The sequence below is a fragment of the Cyprinus carpio genome, unplaced genomic scaffold (assembly GCF_018340385.1).
Source record: "Cyprinus carpio isolate SPL01 unplaced genomic scaffold, ASM1834038v1 S000000416, whole genome shotgun sequence".
Lineage (NCBI taxonomy): Eukaryota > Metazoa > Chordata > Actinopteri > Cypriniformes > Cyprinidae > Cyprinus > Cyprinus carpio.
The window spans coordinates 1-5,934 of record NW_024873159.1 but is presented as its reverse complement, the minus strand read 5'-3'; the positions used below and the strand labels follow the sequence as shown (position 1 = coordinate 5,934).

At 46.2% G+C, this 5,934-nt stretch overlaps 10 non-coding genes across 10 annotated transcripts; 8 read left to right on the top strand and 2 right to left on the bottom strand.

Annotated features, from left to right (window-relative positions):
- Positions 1-207: 207 nt before the first annotated feature.
- On the bottom strand, positions 208-281 carry trnaa-agc. Its single transcript has one exon. It is a non-coding gene; the product is annotated as a tRNA-Ala (tRNA).
- A 1,144-nt stretch (positions 282-1,425) lies between these two features.
- trnap-ugg lies at positions 1,426-1,497 on the top strand. Its single transcript has one exon. It is a non-coding gene; the product is annotated as a tRNA-Pro (tRNA).
- A 95-nt stretch (positions 1,498-1,592) lies between these two features.
- On the top strand, positions 1,593-1,666 carry trnai-aau. Its single transcript has one exon. It is a non-coding gene; the product is annotated as a tRNA-Ile (tRNA).
- Positions 1,667-1,966: 300 nt separating this feature from the next.
- Positions 1,967-2,038, top strand: trnaq-uug. The gene has a single exon. It is a non-coding gene; the product is annotated as a tRNA-Gln (tRNA).
- A 118-nt stretch (positions 2,039-2,156) lies between these two features.
- On the top strand, positions 2,157-2,228 carry trnaq-cug. Its single transcript has one exon. It is a non-coding gene; the product is annotated as a tRNA-Gln (tRNA).
- Positions 2,229-2,377: 149 nt separating this feature from the next.
- Positions 2,378-2,450, bottom strand: trnaa-agc. Its single transcript has one exon. It is a non-coding gene; the product is annotated as a tRNA-Ala (tRNA).
- A 1,235-nt stretch (positions 2,451-3,685) lies between these two features.
- trnap-ugg lies at positions 3,686-3,757 on the top strand. Its single transcript has one exon. It is a non-coding gene; the product is annotated as a tRNA-Pro (tRNA).
- Positions 3,758-3,852: 95 nt separating this feature from the next.
- Positions 3,853-3,926, top strand: trnai-aau. The gene has a single exon. It is a non-coding gene; the product is annotated as a tRNA-Ile (tRNA).
- Positions 3,927-4,224: 298 nt separating this feature from the next.
- Positions 4,225-4,296, top strand: trnaq-uug. The gene has a single exon. It is a non-coding gene; the product is annotated as a tRNA-Gln (tRNA).
- Positions 4,297-4,412: 116 nt separating this feature from the next.
- On the top strand, positions 4,413-4,484 carry trnaq-cug. Its single transcript has one exon. It is a non-coding gene; the product is annotated as a tRNA-Gln (tRNA).
- Positions 4,485-5,934: the final 1,450 nt, after the last annotated feature.

Here is a 5,934-nt window from a genome sequence, read left to right as displayed (position 1 = left end):
TTAGGCACTCTGGACTCTGAATCCAGCGATCCGAGTTCAAATCTCGGTGGGACCTGCTTTTGCCATGAATGTGCGCAGGACCAACTTCGAAACCCTTTTTGTCGGGCAGTGAGCCCCAAAAGCCTCAGGTAGGGAGCATGGCTTCATAACATCAAAGCTCAGTCTGTCTAGTTAAAGGAAGTTAGCGGAAAAGGCTAGATCTCTGTTTGGAGAATGCGGGGCATCGATCCCGCTACCTCTCGCATGCTAAGCGAGCACTCTACCATTTGAGCTAATTCCCCTGGCCGCAGGGGCCGAAAAGAGGCCATACCTCCTCTTCGCTGACAACTTTGCAGTGGCCACCACTTAGTTGTAGAGTTAACTGAAAGATCGTGCTTTTGTTTGTAAGGCCCTTCTTGGTCTTTCTCCCCAGTATATGTGTGGACTCCTGTATTACATACACTACCTGTGGATCACTCAGGTCAAGCGGCCAACCTCTCCTTTCTGTTTCCCACTCTCAAAGGGACATCTGGCTGTTGCGGGTGTTCTCCCTAAGCTCTGGAAGAGTCCCCCTCCTTATGTCAGGTCCACCCCCAATTTTATATCCATTCATAGGCCCAGTTTTCATTCGTTGGCCTTTGAAATTGTCTCAAGGTGTAGAAAATCTTCCATGTCAGGTCATTTTTTCTTCTTTCGTCCTTGCTCTCGTTGTTCTTTTCCTCTGGTAATCGTGATGGCTGTCATCTTTTATTAGCTCATTTCTTCTAATGCTAGCTTGTTTCATTAAGCTTTTCTTTAAATGACATTTTCTGAGCTTTCCTGTTATTGTACCACACTTTGCATCAACTTCTGATTTTTTTTATTGTTTTCTTACATGTGATTTATTACAAATAATTGACTTGGCTTTCACAAGATCGGGATCCTGTATCAGAAGTAACTTTTGTGATCAATTAAGTTGGAAACCATGAGAATTGCAACAGGGTAAGTACTTCCACGGAACCTTCACTACACGTTAAATTTGTTATCTGCACACACACACAGACGTAAAAAGGCAGCACAGATTTGTCTTTGTGCATCTCTTCTTTTCTTTTTTTCTTTATGGTCAACGATTCTTGATATTTGACGTGTGTGCATTTGAGACATCTGATTGACCAGGCATTTTGGACGTCTCGTTTCGTCCCCATTCGGGCTAATTGGAGTTGTACTAGCATGACTGGAAATAGCTGCCTGTGGGCAATACTTGCTTTAACTTCCATTTCTGAAATCAGCTTCCTACTTTCATTAGGACTCTGCTGACTATCCTACACACCCAACAGGTGAGGCTAGAGGGTACGTACTTTAGCACTTTTTCTGCCATAGGTGCAGATTTTGTGATGCTTCTTGCGTTTAAAGCCATTTGAACAGAGATGCTCGTGGCTAGGCAGTGGATCAACAGCACAGCGAGCAGTCTCGTTGGTCTAGGGGTATGATTCTCGCTTTGGGTGCGAGAGGTCCCGGGTTCAAATCCCGGACGAGCCCTTGGTGAGGCTTGGTCCTGAAGCTCTTTGCTCTCTTTAGTGTCATGGGCGATCATGAAATTTTTGGCATATTGGGAAGAATATCGTTCAGTATCCGGCCGGTTAGCTCAGTTGGTTAGAGCGTGGTGCTAATAACGCCAAGGTCGCGGGTTCAATCCCCGTACGGGCCATCCTCTTTTGTTCTCTGGGAGCTCAGCTCTCTGCTCCTCTCGTAAAGTGAGGGGTGCTCTCATGTAAATCCCTGCTGGTTAAGCCACTGGTGGGTTTGGCCGAAACAGCTCTGTTGGAAGAGCGTTAGACTGAAGTTCTAAAGGTCTCTGGTTCGATCTCGGGTTTCGGCAGATGCTCCCTGTCCTTGACTCTTGGTCGAGGTGGGCTGAAGTTCACTGGGAACCAAACCCACTGTCTAATTGGCTGCCCAAACCCACATCACTATTTGTCTTCCAGATGGTGGGCAGTGAGGGAGTAGTGGTTCCATGGTGTAATGGTTAGCACTCTGGACTTTGAATCCAGTGATCCGAGTTCAAGTCTCGGTGGAACCTGTGTTCCTTCTTGCGGCAGGTAAAGCAAAATAAAAGCACAAGTTTTTAGAGCTTCATCTGGCAGCCCAATGAGTGATTTAGTCTTTGTGGGAATGTGAGCAAGTGCCCCCGTTGTCAAGGTTCCATGGTGTAATGGTTAGCACTCTGGACTCTGATCCCAGCGATCCGAGTTCAAATCTCGGTGGGACCTGCTTTTGCCATGAATGTGCGCAGGACCAACTTCGAAACCCTTTTTGTCGGCAGTGAGCCCCAAAAGCTCAGGTAGGGAGCATGGCTTCATAACATCAAAGCTCAGTCTGTCTAGTTAAGGAAGTTAGCGGAAAAGGCTAGATCTCTGTTTGGAGAATGCGGGCATCGATCCCGCTACCTCTCGCATGCTAAGCGAGCGCTCTACCATTTGAGCTAATTCCCCTGGCCGTAGGGGCCAGATGTCCATCCCTTCAAAAGACTCCATGGAGGGGCGTTTGCTATTGCGCGTGCAGGTGCTGTAGCGGGACGTTCCGAGGGGCTCAAAGAAAAGAGGCCATACCTCCTCTTCGCTGACATCTTTGCAGTGGCCACCACTTAGTTGTAGAGTTAACTGAAAGATCGTGCTTTTGTTTGTAAGGCCCTTCTTGGTCTTTCTCCCCAGTATATGTGTGGACTCCTGTATTACATACACTACCTGTGGATCACTCAGGTCAAGCGGCCAACCTCTCCTTTCTGTTTCCCACTCTCAAAGGGACATCTGGCTGTTGCGGGTGTTCTCCCTAAGCTCTGGAAGAGTCCCCCTCCTTATGTCAGGTCCACCCCCAATTTTATATCCATTCATAGGCCCAGTTTCATTCGTTGGCCTTTGACATTGTCTCAAGGTGTAGAAAAATCTTCCATGTCAGGTCATTTTTCTTCTTTCGTCCTTGCTCTCGTTGTTCTTTTCCTCTGGTAATCGTGATGGCTGTCATCTTTTATTAGCTCATTTCTTCTAATGCTAGCTTGTTTCATTCAGCGTTTCTTTAAATGACATTTTCTGAGCTTTCCTGTTATTGTACCACACTTTGCATCAACTTCTGATTTTATTTTTTATTGTTTTCTTACATGTGATTTATTACAAATAATTGACTTGGCTTTCACAAGATCGGGATCCTGTATCAGAAGTAACTTTTGTGATCAATTAAGTTGGAAACCATGAGAATTGCAACAGGGTAAGTACTTCCACGGAACCTTCACTACACGTTAAATTTGTTATCTGCACACACACACAGACGTAAAAAGGCAGCACAGATTTGTCTTTGTGCATCTCTTCTTTTCTTTTTTTCTTTATGGTCAACGATTCTTGATATTTGACGTGTGTGCATTTGAAACATCTGATTGACCAGGCATTTTGGACGTCTCGTTTCGTCCCCATTCGGGCTAATTGGAGTTGTACTAGCATGACTGGAAATAGCTGCCTGTGGGCAATACTTGCTTTAACTTCCATTTCTGAAATCAGCTTCCTACTTTCATTAGGACTCTGCTGACTATCCTACACACCCAACAGGTGAGGCTAGAGGGTACGTACTTTAGCACTTTTTCTGCCATAGGTGCAGATTTTGTGAGTGCTTCTTGCGTTTAAAGCCATTTGAACAGAGATGCTCGTGGCTAGGCAGTGGATCAACAGCACAGCGAGCAGGCTCGTTGGTCTAGGGGTATGATTCTCGCTTTGGGTGCGAGAGGTCCCGGGTTCAAATCCCGGACGAGCCCTTGGTGAGGCTTGGTCCTGAAGCTCTTTGCTCTCTTTAGTGTCATGGGCGATCATGAAATTTTTGGCATATTGGGAAGAGTATCGTCCAGTGTCCGGCCGGTTAGCTCAGTTGGTTAGAGCGTGGTGCTAATAACGCCAAGGTCGCGGGTTCGATCCCCGTACGGGCCATCCTCTTTTGTTCTCTGGGAGCTCAGCTCTGCTCCTCTCGTAAAGTGAGGGGTGCTCTCATGTAAATCCCTGCTGGTTAAGCCACTGGTGGGTTTGGCCGAAACAGCTCTGTTGGAAGAGCGTTAGACTGAAGTTCTAAAGGTCTCTGGTTCGATCTCGGGTTTCGGCAGATGCTCCCTGTCCTTGACTCTTGGTCGAGGTGGGCTGAAGTTCACTGGGAACCAAACCCACTGTCTAATTGGCTGCCCAAACCCACATCACTATTTGTCTTCCAGATGGTGGGCAGTGAGGGAGTAGTGGTTCCATAGTGTAATGGTTAGCACTCTGGACTTTGAATCCAGTGATCCGAGTTCAAGTCTCGGTGGAACCTGTGTTCCTTCTTGCGGCAGGTAAAGCAAAATAAAAGCACAAGTTTAGAGCTTCTTCTGGCGGCCCAATGAGTGATTTAGTCTTTGTGGGAATGTGAGCAAGTACCCCCGTTGTCAAGGTTCCATGGTGTAATGGTTAGCACTCTGGACTCTGAATCCAGCGATCCGAGTTCAAATCTCGGTGGGACCTGCTTTTGCCATGAATGTGCGCAGGACCAACTTCGAAACCCTTTTTGTCGGCAGTGAGCCCCAAAAGCTCAGGTAGGGAGCATGGCTTCATAACATCAAAGCTCAGTCTGTCTAGTTAAGGAAGTTAGCGGAAAAGGCTAGATCTCTGTTTGGAGAATGCGGGCATCGATCCCGCTACCTCTCGCATGCTAAGCAAGCGCTCTACCATTTGAGCTAATTCCCCTGGCCGTAGGGGCCAGATGTCCATCCCTTCAAAAGACTCCATGGAGGGGCGTTTGCTATTGTGCGTGCAGGTGCTGTAGCGGGACGTTCCGAGGGGCTCAAAGAAAAGAGGCCATACCTCCTCTTCGCTGACATCTTTGCAGTGGCCACCACTTAGTTGTAGAGTTAACTGAAAGATCGTGCTTTTGTTTGTAAGGCCCTTCTTGGTCTTTCTCCCCAGTATATGTGTGGACTCCTGTATTACATACACTACCTGTGGATCACTCAGGTCAAGCGGCCAACCTCTCCTTTCTGTTTCCCACTCTCAAAGGGACATCTGGCTGTTGCGGGTGTTCTCCCTAAGCTCTGGAAGAGTCCCCCTCCTTATGTCAGGTCCACCCCCAATTTTATATCCATTCATAGGCCCAGTTTCATTCGTTGGCCTTTGACATTGTCTCAAGGTGTAGAAAATCTTCCATGTCAGGTCATTTTTCTTCTTTCGTCCTTGCTCTCGTTGTTCTTTTCCTCTGGTAATCGTGATGGCTGTCATCTTTTATTAGCTAATTTCTTCTAATGCTAGCTTGTTTCATTCAGCGTTTCTTTAAATGACATTTTCTGAGCTTTCCTGTTATTGTACCACACTTTGCATCAACTTCTGATTTTATTTTTTATTGTTTTCTTACATGTGATTTATTACAAATAATTGACTTGGCTTTCACAAGATCGGGATCCTGTATCAGAAGTAACTTTTGTGATCAATTAAGTTGGAAACCATGAGAATTGCAACAGGGTAAGTACTTCCACGGAACCTTCACTACACGTTAAATTTGTTATCTGCACACACACACAGACGTAAAAAGGCAGCACAGATTTGTCTTTGTGCATCTCTTCTTTTCTTTCTTTATTTTTATGGTCAACGATTCTTGATATTTGACGTGTGTGCATTTGAAACATCTGATTGACCAGGCATTTTGGACGTCTCGTTTCGTCCCCATTCGGGCTAATTGGAGTTGTACTAGCATGACTGGAAATAGCTGCCTGTGGGCAATACTTGCTTTAACTTCCATTTCTGAAATCAGCTTCCTACTTTCATTAGGACTCTGCTGACTATCCTACACACCCAACAGGTGAGGCTAGAGGGTACGTACTTTAGCACTTTTTCTGCCATAGGTGCAGATTATTGTGACGCTTCTTTCGTTTAAAGCCATTTTGAACAGAGATGCTCGTGGCTAGGCAGTGGATCAACAGCA